Here is a 16,151-nt window from a genome sequence, read left to right as displayed (position 1 = left end):
GAACTGACAAGTGGGTCTTAAGTTGAGCTCAACTATACGATAGTCTGGTGAGGTATGTTTGTATTTTATTGCCGTAAAACAGTGGGGAAAAAAAACAAAAACATTTTCTTACTTGATAATTCAAGTTTGTATTTGTTACTTTATAAATTATAAAATAAAAAATTGGTAAAATATCCTCTTCTAAGTGTTATCACAATATTAATTTTATGAACATTTTTTATGATGGGTGCCCTCTTTTTTGACTTGAGCCTGGACCCACCAACATCTTTGTGCATGTGCCTGATTGTCCAATGGAACCTTGCAGGTACACTTTTTTCTAACACGTCTGCTTATACTGTTAAATAACCAAAGAATATGTTAATCTCCACTATGGGCACAAATACAAAATTTTTTTGTTTTGACTCCACATAACCAAATAAGAACTAACGCACACAAGTAAGCATTTGGTGATTTATTAGCCATTGAACTACAAACAATTGTTATGTAAAATATGAACTTAAATAATTGTTAGCTGGTGGTGTAATGCCCCAAGGCCGCACAAGTGCTGCCAGCACTGGGTGAGTTGTGGTTTGCTGAGGTGTACTTACATTAGTGTTTTCCCGATACCAATATTTTGGTACCGGTACCAAAATGTATTTCGATACTTTGATACTTTTGTAAATAAAAGGGACCACAAAAAATTGCATTATTGGCTTTATTTTAACAAAAAATCTTAGGGTACATTAAATATATGTTTCTTATTGCAGGTTTGTCCTTAAATAATATAGTGAACATACTAGACAACGTGTCTTTTATTAGTAAGTAAGCAAACAAATGGTCCTAATTTAGCTGCTGACATATGCAGTAACATATTGTGTCATTTTCCATTCTATTATTTTGTCAACATTATTAAGGACAAGTGGTAGAAAATTAATTATTATTCTACTTGTTCATTTACTGTTAATATCTGGTTATTTTCTCTTTAAACATGTTCTATCTACACTTCTGTTAAAATGTAATAATCTTTCATTCTTCTGTTGTTTGGATGTTTTACATTAGTTTTGGATGATACCACAAATTTGGGTATCAATCCGATACCAAGTAGTTACAGGATGATACATTGGTCATATTCAAGGTCCTCATGTGTCCAGGGACATATTTCCTGAGTTTATAAGCATAATATAATTTTTTTTTAAACAAACAAGATTTTGTGATGCAAAAATGATCGACGTAATCATAGCAGTATCGACTAGATACGCTCCTGTACTTGGTATCATTACAGTGGATGTTAGGTGTAGCTCCACCAATGGTGTTTGTTTACATTTTGACGCCGGTGAACTACGGTGTGTAGTGAAGCATGTTTAGCTATTCCTCGTCCTGCAGTGATAATAATACTTGTAAGAAACTCACTTTATTTGTCGCTATGGAGACAAGGATTAGTGATTTAGAAGTAGCTAAAAACACTGCAGATTGCGGATGGACTTTAGCCGCTAGCTACCTAGCCATGTCTAAAAGCACCTCTTCCTGAGGGCGTTTCAGTGTTACAGCTTCACGTTTATCAGTACTTTTCAGAGGCGGTATAGTACCGAATATGATTCATTAGTATCATGGTACCATACTAATACCGGTATACCTTACAACCCTAACTTACATACATGTCAATATGTAGTTCCGGATTCGAACCTGTGCTCGTGTGTGTACATACACTCTTGTGTATATATTCAAGTTTCATTTCTTAATATTGTTCTTCAGAAGACAGAGTTGCCCTACTTTAATCAACTTCTAGGCTGTCTTGCTATCATTTGATCCTGCACTATATAGGTCGAGCGTGGGTGCGTCACTGAAGCAAAAATACATTTACCGGGTAAATGGCAGCAATTGAAATCTTTTTATTTCTATTCAGGCTGTTCTTTTAAGACCAGTGGTCCCCAAACTTTTTTCCCCCGGGGCCACATTGGGTTAACAAAAAGTTGGCCAAATTGTTGGGGAAATGTATTATAGACTCCGAGTGTTGAGTTTTTAAACATTAGTGGACATATGACTTGTTTTTGTATATATATATATATATATATATATATATATATATATATATATATATATATATATATCCATCCATCCATTTTCTACCGCTTATTCCCTTCGGGGTCGCGGGGGGCGCTGGAGCCTATCTCAGCTACAATCGGGCGGAAGGCGGGGTACACCCTGGACAAGTCGCCACCTCATCGCAGTATATATATATATATATATATATATATATATATATATATATATATATATATATATATATATATATATATATATATATATATATATATATGTTACTACATAACACTCGTAGTGTATATTACATTTCCCCAACGATTTCGCCATTTTTTTTCTCCTCGTGTACTTATTGACTGAAAGAGCGCGCACCTACTCAGTGGTTAGAGTGTCCGCCCTGAGATCGGTAGGTTGTGAGTTCAAACCCCGGCCGAGTTGTACCAAAGAGTATAAAAATGGGACTCATTACCTCCCTGCTTGGCACTCAGCATCAAGGGTTGGAATTGGGGGTTAAATCACCAAAAAATGATTCCCGGGCACGGCCACCGCTGCTGCTCACTGCTCCCCTCACCTCCCAGGGGGTGAACAAGGGGATGGGTCAAATGCAGAGGACACATTTCACCACACCTAGTGTGTGTGTGACAATCATTGGTACTTTAACTTTAACTTTAATGTGATGACGTCACGTTATCGATGGGAAAATGCATATAATTTGCCTGAGCGGCGTGGAGACCCCGAGAGTAACGAGCAGTAGAAAATGGATTGATGCATGGGCTAGAAAGGACAGATAAAAAAAATGATAACATTTGTTTTTTGTTTTCTTCTTACACGGGACGACCCGCGGGCGAGATTTTTGACGCTGGCGGGCTGTATCTGGCCCGCGGGTCGTAGTTTGGGGACCCTTGTTTTAAGACTAATGCTAGATTATAAACTATGCATCTCGGCTGTATAGTAGAAGGTTGTGGAGCGGAGAAGTTGGTCAACTTGGAAAATCCACACGTTACGTACAAATCGGGGCCGACTCGAGCAGTGTTCTACTTGTTGTCAACAAAACGGAACGCAGCATAAAACCCAACAACATCCCGAGGAAGACTTAGCAAATGCTTGTTTCCTCCCAGGATGTTTTATCTGAGGAGTGAGGATTATCCTCAATCTACCAGCTGAAGCGGAACACAATTCATGTGCTGAAAGATACAACCATCCCGTTAGTCGGCATCCCAGCGAGAGACTTTGTAAGTCGCTGTTTTGTTATGTTCCATTTTGAATTGTTTAGCAATAATGCTCAACGATAGCAATCCAAGGCTCTCATGAAGTCTGCCACGATTCGTGGTAGCAACCGCAGAACACGCTCTCTTCGCTTTTCTTGAGACGGTTTGGTAAGTATGAATAGTTTTAGTTGTATTGTAAAACTTACAAACATTGCTGGGAGTGATGAATAGGAACAGGAAGTACATTGTCAACCCGCAGCACCTGCAGTGAGTGAACTCGTCCATAATATGGCGCCAAAGCACAAACAATAACCCACTTTTTTTTTTGTATTATTTCTGTCGGCGTAATATAAAAACTGTGTGTTGAAAACAAAACATAAATTAGCTGCACAGTTTTATAAGCCGCAGGGTTCAAATTGTTGGAAAAAAGTAGCGGCTTATATTACAGAAAATACGCTATATTTTATTATTTAATTGTTAGAGCTTTTTAGATGTTTGTTTGTTTTTTTAGGTGAAATATAGCCTTTTCTCCATTCCCTGTACTGTGAGCCACCTCTAAGCAGCATTTATTGTACTATTTAGATTGCACAGAAAAGAGAAACATTTGTTTTTTGGTCGCACAGAAGGATTGTAGATGATGGCCAACATTCAACAAAAAGTGCATTTTTCCTTTCCAAGAAAAAGTACCATGACAATAACCCAGGATGATTTTCCATGAAATGTGCGCATGAATAGAGATCAGGCTACATACATCGCACACGAGTATGATTAGGACGCCGGATCTATCATGTGAGGCTTATTGTTTGGCGTAACCTTGGACGGGATGACTTTCACTTACATTAGCACAATAGAGACAAGGATTAGCCGCATTCGGAGGCTCTTTTCTGGGTAATATTTCAGATCTGCTGTTGATGATCAAAATTTCATTTCATTCATGACTGGGGTTATTCCGTGGCCTTCCTGTGCTCCATTGCCCACCTATATTGCTGCACCTCCAATAATATATGGAGCGTTTAAGTGCGGAACAATTACCCATGAGCAAACGGACTCTAAATCAGATTTTCCAGGCAGTGTGTTAAAGCGTGCAAAACTTATGTTAGTATGCAGGGCTGTTGCTTTGAAAATACACCTTAGAATGGTGTCGTATCTCTGGGGGGAAAAAAAAAGAAAAACAAACTAAAGTAGTGTTTTTCAACCACTGTGCCGCGGCACACTAGTGTACCGTGAGATATTGTCTGGTGTGCCGTGGGAGCTTATGTCATCGTACCTATCCAGCCATCCATCCATTTTCTTCCGCTTATCCGAGGTCGGGTCGCGGGGGCAGCGGCCTAAGCAGAGAAGCCCAGACTTCCCTCTCTCCAGCCGATAAATTGAGAGCTTTGCCTTCCGGCTCAGCTCCTTCTTCACCACAACGGATCGATACAGCGTCCGCATTACTAAAGACGCCGCACCGATCCGCCACTCTTCCCTCCCTTGTGAACAAGACTCCGAGGTACTTGAACTCCTCCACTTGGGGAAAGATCTCCTCCCCAACTTGGAGATGGCACTCCACCCTTTCCCGGGCGAGAACCATGGACTCGGACTTGGAGGTGCTGATTCTCATCCCAGTCGCTTCACACTCGGCTGCGAACTGATCCAGTGAGAGCTGAAGATCCTGGCCAGTTGAAGCCATCAGGTCAGGACCACATCATCTGCAAAAAGCAGAGACCTAATCCTGCAGCCACCAAACCGGATCCCCTCAACGCCCTGACTGCGCCTAGAAAATCTGTCCATAAAAGTTATGAACAGAATCGGTGACAAAGCGCAGCCTTGGCGGAGTCCAACCCTCACTGGAAACGGGTCCGACTTACTGCCGGCAATGCGGACCAAGCTCTGACACTGATCGTACAGGGAGCGAACCGCCACAATCAGACAGTCCGATACCCCATACTCTCTGAGCACTCCCCACAGGACTTCCCGGGGGACACGGTCGAATGCCTTCTCCAAGTCCACAAAGCACATGTAGACTGGTTGGGCAAACTCCCATGCACCCTCAAGGACCCTGTCGAGAGTATAGAGCTGGTCTACCGTTCCACAACCAGGTTCCTCCTGGATCCGAGGCTCGACTATTCGGTGTAGCCTCCTCTCCAAGACACCTGAATAGACCTTACCGGGAAGGCTGAGGAGTGTGATCTCACCTAATTGGGTTAAAAATATTTTTTGCAAACCAGTAATTATAATTCGCAAATGTGCCGTTGTTGAGTGTCTGTGCTGTCTAGAGCTCGGCAGAGTAACCGTGTAATACTCTTCCATATCAGTAGGTGGCAGCAGGTAGCTAATTGCTTTGTAGATGTCGGGAACGACAACAATGGTTTGCAGGTAAAAAGGTGTCTAATGCTTAAACCAAAAATAAACAAAAAGGTGAGTACCGCTAAGAAAAGGCATTGAAGCTTAGGGAAGGCTATGCAGAACTAAAACTGAAACGGCTGCAAAGTAAACAAAAACAGAATGATGTGGAGCAGACGGCGTCCACAAAGTACATCCGTAAATGACATGACAATCAACAACAAAATAGGAGCGCAAGAAAATAACTAAAACACTACACAGGAAAACACCAAAAAACTCCAAATAAGTCACGGCGTGATGCGACAGTACACCTACTTTGAGACAAGAGCTATATTGATGCATACTTGGTTATGGTTTGAGTTCATATCAAACAATTGCGAGAACTACTTTTTACTGTCAATATCGGCTGCTGGGTTTAAATTTTTTATGTTTTCTGCTGGTGGTGTGCCTCAGAATTTCTTCTATGAAAAAAATGTGCCTCGGCTCAGAAAAGGTTGAAAAACACTGCACTAGAATATACAGACGTATACGAGGATTTGACAAATACCGAGGTCCAAAGTTAGTTGTCCAAGAGGAACTTTGAAAGGCTGAAATCATGGGTATCCCAGCACCATATATATTATATTACCTTGAGCAACACAATGAATTTCCAGAATAACAAAAGCTTTAATTGAGCTATAACTATCACTCATCTAACATCTTCGATAATCAGCACAATTTTGTTACGGTCCACTTTTTGATTAAAAAAGGTGCCATATGTATTAATGTGGCCAGAAATCACGGTCAAAATTCTGAGGTTGCCAGATACTAAGCCGAATCCTACTCCTACTCCAAAGAACTTCAAATGGCAATGGACGAGTCCTACACTGTAGGATTCTCTTGTTTATGCTTCTTGCAAGATGGTTTACTAAGTAATTATGCTACATTGTACTGATGTTGATTAGCCAAAAGGGATTTGTAAAGTTACGCAGCAATATTTTAGTCGGGAGTCGGGACAGATTGTTGGCATTACCCTGCTAAAATGTCTAGTTTGACCGCACGGACCACCATCAAAATAATTATACATAATAATATATTATATATGATGTATGGTACTACTTTGATGGCAAGCCAAGGCCAACAGTAAAATGACCGCCACATTTTGTCCAGCATCCAACCTGACACACTGCATTCTCTTCCATGTACGCACATCCAAAGAGCATCATACACAAATACAAATAGACGGAGTAGACATTGAAAGGGTAAAATAAACTATTTTTGGATGTAATAATAAGTGATCAAATTAACTGGAAATCTCATGTAAAGAATATGCAACATAAGGTGGCAAGAAATATTTCAATAATGAACAAAGCTAAATATGTTTTGGACCAAAAATCACTTCATATTCTCTACTGCTCGCTAGTGTTACATATCTGAGTTATTGTGTAAAAATATGGGGGAATAACTACAAATGTGCGCTATATTCGTTAACCATGTTACAAAAAAGAGCAATTAGACTGATACATAATGTTGGATATAGAGAACATACAAACACTTTATCCATTTAAAAATATTCAAATTCAACGATTTGGTAAAATTGCAAACAGCTAAAATGGTATACAAAGCAAACTACAACCTGCTACCCAATAATGTCCAACATTTTTTCTCAACTAAGGAGAAATATAACCTAAGAGTAAAAACTAACTTAAAACATTTGTATGCACGTCCAACATTTAAGACCTATAACATATCAGTGTGTGGAATTTAACTATGAAATGGATTAAACAAAGAAGGCAAGGCAAGGCAAGGCAACTTTATTTGTATAGCGCTTTTCATACACAAGGCAGACTCAAAGTGCTTCACAGACAACAAAGTGAAATGAAAGAAAATAAAAGCAAAATTAAAATGCAGACAATAAAAATAAAAACAGTGCAGACGTTAAAAGTTAAAAGATTAAAAGAAGTTAAACAATGTACTGATATGATCCAGTTTAAGAGGTTGTTCAAATGAATAGTGCTTACAAAGTACAAGGAAGAAGAATTATGAGAAATACCTTCAACCTTATTGAAAACGGGATATTCTTCATCTCAGTATGTTAATCATGTTAATTATATATTGCAAGAACTGCTGTATTCATCGTTCACGGATGTAATTGTGTTACAAAAAGAAGACAGCAAATGAACATATGTATTTGTAAACGAGGGGTCGGATTAAATAAGCTTTGCTTCTTCCTACTCCTTTTCGGACATGATGTAAAGAGAAATGATATGAAATGATGTGTGATGTATTATGCTGTAAGTTTGTTCCAATCAATCAATCTATATCTTTCAGTGCAGAGTGCGATTCTACGAGCCAACCCACATCATGCAAAAACCACGTTACGCATAAACCATATAGCCTACTACCATGTCAATACACAAAGTAGAACATCATTACATGTAAAGCATTATATTGTGCCAAGCAAACACCACCCCATATGTGCCAGAAACTGCAATTGGCCGTGCTAATGTTGGAACCCATTTCCTCAGCGGATCAGCATATTGAGAAGGAAATAGGCACCCATATCCACGTAGGTTTTATTTGTCCAAAATATACTTTGCCCGGTCAGTTGGATGACACGTTGACATACAGGCTAACGGGCAGCGAGTTTAGAAACCCTAGTGGCAGACCCTGGTTTAGTCGCTGCAAAGTATCTCGCTCGTGCTTGTGAAACACAACTCTACTTTTAGTTATAGGTTACGTTCATAACTTGCAAAAACTTGCAAAATGGCCAAAATCTGTAGTTTTTCCTCACTGAAATCTCTATGATAAGCTCTAAAATAAAAACTACAGAATGGCGGCCAATCTTGCTGATTGTATTGTACCATATGTCCCGGCAAGAAATCTGCGTTCAAAGAACTCCGGCTTATTAGTGATTCCCAGAGCCCCAAAAAAAGTCTGCGGGCTATGAAGTGTTTTCTATTGGGGCTCCAATACTATGGAATGCCCTCCCGGTAACAGTTAGAGATGCTACCTCAGTAGAAGCATTTAAGTCCCATCTTAAAACTCATTTGTATACTCTAACCTTTAAATAGACCCCCTTTTTAGACCAGTTGATCTGCCATTTATTTTACTTATTATTACTCCGTAATATCGCTAAAATTCGGTCCATCTTGTCCACCAGCGACGCTGAGATCAATATTCATGCGTTCGTTACGTCTCGTCTCGATTACTGTAACGTATTATTTTCGGGTCTCCCTATGTCTAGCATTAAAAGATTACAGTTGGTACAAAATGCGGCTGCTAGACTTTTGACAAGAACAAGAACGTTTGATCATATTACGCCTATACTGTATATACCTTTATATATATATATATATATATATATATATATATATATATATATATATATATATATATATATATATATATATATATATATATATATATATATATATATATATATATATATATATATATATATATATACCTATACTGGCTCACCTGCACTGGCTTCCTGTGCACTTAAGATGCGACTTTAAGGTTTTACTACTTACGTATAAAATACTACACGGTCTAGCTCCACCCTATCTTGCTGATTGTATTGTACCATATGTCCCAGCAAGAAATCTGCGTTCAAAGAATTCCGGCTTATTAGTGATTCCCAGAGCCCAAAAAAAGTCTGCGGGCTGTAGAGCGTTTTCTGTTTGGGCTCCAGTACTCTGGAATGCCCTCCCGGTAACAGTTAGAGATGCTACCTCAGTAGAAGCATTTAAGTCCCATCTTAAAACTCATTTGTATACTCTAGCCTTTAAATAGACCCCCTTTTTAGACCAGTTGATCTGCCGTTTCTTTTCTTCTCTCCTCTGCTTCCCTCTTCCTTGGAGGGGGGGTTGCACAGGTCGGGTGGCCATGGATGAAGTGCTTGCTGACCAGAGTCGGGACCCCGGGTGGACCGCTAGCCTGTGCATCGGTTGGGGACATCTCTGAGCTGCTGACCCGTCTCCGCTCGGGATGGTTTCCTGCTGGCCCCACTATGGACTGGACTCTCGCTGATGTGTTGGATCCACTGTGGACTGGACTTTCACAATATTATGTCAGACCCACTCGATATCCATTGCTTTCGGTCTCCCCTAGAGGGAGGGGGGTTACCCACATTTGCGGTCCTCTCCAAGGTTTCTCATAGGCATTCACATCGACGTCCTACTGGGGTGAGTTTTTCCTTGCCCGTATGTGGGCTCTGTACCGCGGATGTCGTTGTGGCTTGTGCAGCCCTTTGATACACTTGTGATTTAGGGCTATATAAATAAACATTGATTGATTGATTGATTGACTTTCTCCTCCTCCTCTTACACGGGTCGGGTGGCCATGGATGAAGTGCTTGCTGTCCAGAGTCGGGACCCGGGGTGGACCGCTCGCCTGTGCATCGGTTGGGGACATCTCTGCGCTGCTGACCCGTCTCCGCTCGGGATGGTTTCCTGCTGGCCCCACTATGGACTGGACTCTCACTATTATGTTGGATCCACTATGGACTGGACTCTCACTATTATGTTGGATCCACTGTGGACTGGACTCTCACTATTATGTTGGATCCACTGTGGACTGGACTTTCGCTGATATGTTGGATCCACTATGGACTGGACCTTCACAATATTATGTCAGACCCACTCGACATCCATTGCTTTCGGTCTCCCCTAGAGGGGGGCGGGGGGTTACCCACATATGCGGTCCTCTCCAAGGTTTCTCATAGTCATTCACATCGACGTCCCACTGGGGTGAGTTTTTCCTTGCCCTTATGTGGGCTCTGTATCGAGGATGTCGTTGTGGCTTGTGCAGCCCTTTGAGACACTTGTGATTTAGGGCTATATAAATAAACATTGATTGATTGATTGATTGACTATTTGATTTCCTATTATGCAGCTCATTTTTATTTGACACTTATTGTACTTGTCCAGGGTGTATCGCGCCTTCCGCCCATGTGCAGCTGAGATAGGCTCCGGCATCCCCCGCGACCCTGAACGGGACAAGCGGTAGAAAATGGATGGATGAAATATCTTGTGTGACATCATGCACAAAAGTGCACTTTATTTGTTTTAAACTATTGTAGTGGCGTTCTGTACAAAAAGTGCACTTTAATTTAGTGTTGTTTTGATATGTCATCTTAGTGACATCATGCACAAAAGTGCACTCATAGCTTATTTTAAAATGTCTCTGACAATTTTGCACTTTCTGTTTTGGAAATGACATGAATGTTTGTGCCACTGCTTAATAACTGTTTAATAAATACAGTTTTGGTCAATTGACTTAGTTGTGGTTTCCCTCTCTGCATGAAAGTTTAAAATTAGCAAATATTAATGCAGTATGAAGAAGAATGTTTTAATGTAGACACATAGACTCATCATACTGCTGTGATTATATGCATCAAGTGTTCATTCAAGGCTAAGGCAAAATATCCAGATATATATCGTGTATCGTGACATGGCCTAAAAATATTGAGATATTAAAAAAAGGCCATATCGCCCAGCCCTACTTTAACATCATTATGATGTACAGTGCTGTTTTTAAATGACCGTAAGTCTTGAACTACAGAAAGCATTTCAGTGGTTGAAATCTGTGCTTTTTAGTGTTTTACCAGTTATTACGGTAATCTACGTCACAGCAGCTCAGACCAGGAACAAACCAGAGAGTTTGTTTTCAGAGCAGCCAGCCCAAAAACGCATGTGTCAGAAACAAATGTCTGCATAAAAGTGATAATATTGTAGGTGTTTATTATCCCTTTGCGTTCATATTTTGCTGTTTGTTACATTTTTGTTGTATTTTTCTTGATTGTAAAAGATACACAACTATCGAGGAGCTGGTCTGAGAAGTAAGACGAGCAATATGTTGTTGATATTCAGTGTTTTATTGTTCATAGTAAATATTTTATATCCCACTTTTTTTTATTTTTATGTACATTTTGGGTGTCCCATTCAGTAAAAAAATGTAAAATTCCATTCTGTTTTTTTTGAGGTGGTCCGTCATTCCGTTTTTAGAACTCTATCGCACATTGTGATATCGCACATCGTGACTTTTGGTTTTAGGGTTCCTGGAAAAAAAAGGACCTAAACACAGCAAATTCTTACAGCTACAATTGGAATTTCACAATAAAAGGTCACAATTTCTCAAGAAAAACATAGAATTTTGGCAGTATTATAATAAAAGTCGTGATTTTACTCAACGCGCGTCAAAATCTTACAAGAAAAACTGAAAATTTGTGTAATATTATGATAAAAATGGGAATTTTACTCAATAGCAGTCGCAATTTTTTACAAGAAAAGCTTACAATTTGGGCAATTTTGTGAAGAGTCATAATTTTTACAATGAAGTCATTCATACACATTGGCCCCCCAGATATATTTTTTTCTCTCAATGTGGGCCCCCTGAGTAAAAAGATGTGTCCAGCTCTGTTGTAGCTTCTATCTTACATTGATTTCATTCCCACTGCAAAAGGGCTTTCATTTGGTATCAGAACAACAAGAAATTGCACCAAACGTCCTAATGTAAGTGATCCTCACAGGGAGTTGGCAATACCTCGGTTTAGATTTGCCAGATTAACATCCCCGCATGAAATGGAGCATCTAGCCAGCCAAGCACGTTTGTTTACAACTGCGGCATTTTCTATTCATTTTGGGATCAACACACACGCACACACACACATTCACACACACACTACTCTGGCTTGCCTGAAAAGCAGCTTTATAAAAGCAACGTGATTGCCAACTGTCAAAAAAAAAATAATGCAAAATTGCAATAAAAAAAACACCTTAGAGTGGGAAAAAAAATAGCATGCAGACCTTGTTATTATGACTGCTAATTACCCAACATGCACATTTGTGTCCCACATTATGAGAGTGATAAACATGGATTATCATGCACATCAGCACCTGCAGTAAAATGAATATGACGACGCTGCTAAAGGGTTTCAACTATATGTTTCTTTAAAAGTATTATAAAATCATATGGGTTTTTTTCTCTTTTTTTGGAAAAAAGAAGAAGAAAAAAAAGTTAAAAAAAAAAATTGAGATAAACTAAATGCACCCACAAGAGGGAGCCATAGTTAGATGCATTGATAGATAGATATGCAACAATTAGGTGCATAACTGCTGAAAGGAACATCATTAATTCACCCCATTTAAAAGGTCAACATGCACATGTTTGATTCCAGAGTTAGTTTATAAAAAAAATACAAATAAAAAAAGTAGATCTTACCTGACTGCAGACGTGGAGAGACGATGGCGTGAAATAAGAGCGAGTATAGTCCAGTTGATTCCCCTTTTTCGGTGCAAAGTGGAGCTCTGCCAACAGCAATAAGTAGTTGTTGCAAATCTCTGCGCGCTTCATTCACGAAGACGATGCGTCCATTTGGAGCCCACCAAGAGTTGCATCTCACATCTAACCCACCGAGAAGATGTCCATCATCTCATCACAACCTGCCCGCATTCCTCTGAAGCGCAACAATAAAAACACATCCAAAATATATAGGGCTCTTTTTTTTCTTTTTTTTTTCTCCGTTCACTTTTTCCCTTACCGGAAGCTGCTATACGATCCTTTTTCTTTTTTTTTTTTTACATGCTGTAGTTGGCTGGTGGTAGTCCCGTGGATCCGCTGCAGCCTGGTGGGAAGATGCAGAGCAGACTGAGGAGCAGGAGACTACAGCGAGCTGCTTTTCTTGCGCACACACACACACACACACACACACACACACACACACACACACACACACACACTTGTATTTGTTACCTTCTTGAGACCTCCAAAAAATGCCTACCTCTTCAGGACCACCCTTTCTAGATATATAAAATATTTGTATTTAACAACATTAATAATGTATACAAACTATGTAAATATAAACAAGCTTGCGAGTCAAAATGTTACAAGAAAAACTGAACATGTGTGCAATATTATGATAAAAGTGGGAATTGTACTCAATAACAGTCGCAATTTTTTACAAGAAAAGCTTAAAATTTGGGCAATTTTGTGAAAAGAGTCGTAATTTTACTCGACAGAAGTCACAATTTTAGAAGAATACTTTAACATTTTGGCAATTTTATAATAATAATAATCGGGAATTTTACTTGGCAAAATTATGACAAAAGTCATAATTTTACTATTTTACAAGATTAATAAAAAAATTGGCAATATTGTGATGAAATTCAACATTTTTTTTGACAAAAGTCACCATTTTGCATTAAAAAGTAATAATTTTACAATTGGAATTTCACAAGAAAAGGTCACAATTTCTCAAGAAAAACTTAGAATTGTGGCAGTATTATAATAAAAGTGGTGATTTTACTCAACGCGAGTCAAAATGTTACAAGAAAAACTGAAAATTTGTGCAATATTATGATAAAAGTTGGAATTGTACTCAATAACAGTCGCAATTTTTTACAAGAAAAGCTTAAAATTTGGGCAATTTTGTGAAAAGAGTCGTAATTTTACTCGACAGAAGTCACAATTTTATAAGAAACTTTAAACATTTTAGCAATATCATAATAATAATCGGAATTTTACTTTTTTTTCTTTGTAATTGTTTTTTAAATCTTCATCTTCAGTATTATAATAAAAGTTGTGATTTTACTCAACGCGAGTCAAAATGTTACAAGACAAACTGAAAGTTTGTGTAATATTATGATAAAAATGGGAATTTTACTCAATAACAGTCGCAATTTTTTACAAGAAAAGCTTACAATTTGGGCAATTTTGTGAAGAGTCGTAATTTTACTCGACAGAAGTCACAATTTTAGAAGAATACTTTAACATTTTGGCTATTTTATAATAATAATAATCGGAATTTTACTTGGCAAAATTATGACAAAAGTCATAATTTTCCTACTTTACAAGAACAATCAAAAAATTGGCAATATTGTGATGAAATTCAACATTTTATTTGACAAATGTCACCATTTTGCGTTAAAAAGTAATAATTTTACAATTGGAATTTCACAAGAAAAGGTCACAACTTCTCAAGAAAAACGTATAATTTTGGCAGTGTTATAATAAAAGTTGTGATTTTACTCAACGCGAGTCAAAATGTTACAAGAAAAACTGAAAATGTGTGCAATATTATGATAAAAGTTGGAATTGTACTCAATAACAGTCGCAATTTTTTACAAGAAAAGCTTACAATTTGGGCAATTTTGTGAAGAGTCGTAATTTTACTCGACAGAAGTCACAATTTTATAAGAAACTTTAAACATTTTAGCAATATCATAATAATAATCGGAATTTTACTTTTTTTTTGTTTGTAATTGTTTTTTAAATCTTCATCTTCAGTATTATAATAAAAGTTGTGATTTTACTCAACGCGAGTCAAAATGTTACAAGACAAACTGAAAGTTTGTGTAATATTATGATAAAAATGGGAATTTTACTCAATAACAGTCGCAATTTTTTACAAGAAAAGCTTACAATTTGGGCAATTTTGTGAAGAGTCGTAATTTTACTCGACAGAAGTCACAATTTTATAAGAATGCTTTAACATTTTGGCAATTTTATAATAATAATAATCGGGAATTTTACTTGGCAAAATTATGACAAAAGTCATAATTTTACTATTTTACAAGATTAATCAAAACATTGGCAATATTGTGATGAAATTCAACATTTTATTTGACAAAAGTCACCATTTTGCATTAAAAAGTAATAATTTTACAATTGGAATTTCACAAGAAAAGGTCAAAATTTCTCAAGAAAAACGTAGAATTTTGGCAGTGTTATAATAAAAGTTGTGATTTTACTCAACGCAAGTTAAAATGTTACAAGAAAAACTGAAAATGTTTGCAATATTATGATAAAAGTTGGAATTGTACTCAATAACAGTCGCAATGTTTACAAGAAAAGCTTAAAATTTGGGCAATTTTGTGAAAAGAGTCGTCATTTTACTCGACAGAAGTCACAATTTTATAAGAAACTTTAAACATTTTAGCAATATCATAATAATAATCGGAATTTTACTTTTTTTTGTTTGTAATTGTTTTTTAAATCTTCATCTTCAGTATTATAATAAAAGTTGTGATTTTACTCAACGCGAGTCAAAATGTTACAAGACAAACTGAAAGTTTGTGTAATATTATGATAAAAATGGGAATTTTACTCAATAACAGTCGCAATTTTTTACAAGAAAAGCTTACAATTTGGGCAATTTTGTGAAGAGTCGTAATTTTACTCGACAGAAGTCACAATTTTATAAGAATGCTTTAACATTTTGGCAATTTTATAATAATAATAATCGGGAATTTTACTTGGCAAAATTATGACAAAAGTCATAATTTTACTATTTTACAAGATTAATCAAAAAATTGGCAATATTGTGATGAAATTCAACATTTTTTTTGACAAAAGTCACCATTTTGCATTAAAAAGTAATAATTTTACAATTGGAATTTCACAAGAAAAGGTCACAACTTCTCAAGAAAAATGTAGAATTTTGGCAGTGTTATAATAAAAGTTGTGATTTTACTCAATGCGAGTCAAAATGTTACAAGAAAAACTGAAAATGTTTGCAATATTATGATAAAAGTTGGTATTGTACTCAATAACAGTCGCAATGTTTACAAGAAAAGCTTAAAATTTGGGCAATTTTGTGAAAAGAGTCGTAATTTT

The 16,151-nt window shown here is 37.4% G+C and overlaps 1 protein-coding gene across 2 annotated transcripts in view; it reads right to left on the bottom strand.

Annotated features, from left to right (window-relative positions):
* The window catches only part of grik4 (glutamate receptor, ionotropic, kainate 4), a 1,090,788-nt gene that overhangs the window by 1,054,367 nt on the left and 20,270 nt on the right, over window positions 1–16,151 (bottom strand). Inside the window, exons 2-3 of one of the 2 annotated variants that reach the window (XM_062060216.1) lie at window positions 13,078–13,161; window positions 12,759–12,993 (exon numbers count right to left, since the gene is read on the bottom strand). The gene's annotated coding sequence lies outside the window, so the exon portion shown is untranslated. Of the gene's footprint in view, window positions 1–12,758; window positions 12,994–13,077; window positions 13,175–16,151 lie in introns of those variants that run through there. The other variant, XM_062060217.1, reaches the window with a different exon arrangement.

The sequence above is a fragment of the Entelurus aequoreus genome, linkage group LG10 (genome assembly GCF_033978785.1).
Source record: "Entelurus aequoreus isolate RoL-2023_Sb linkage group LG10, RoL_Eaeq_v1.1, whole genome shotgun sequence".
Classification (NCBI taxonomy): Eukaryota; Metazoa; Chordata; class Actinopteri; order Syngnathiformes; family Syngnathidae; genus Entelurus; species Entelurus aequoreus.
The sequence above is the reverse complement of the archived record's forward strand: the minus strand, read 5'-3'. Positions and strand labels throughout refer to the sequence as shown.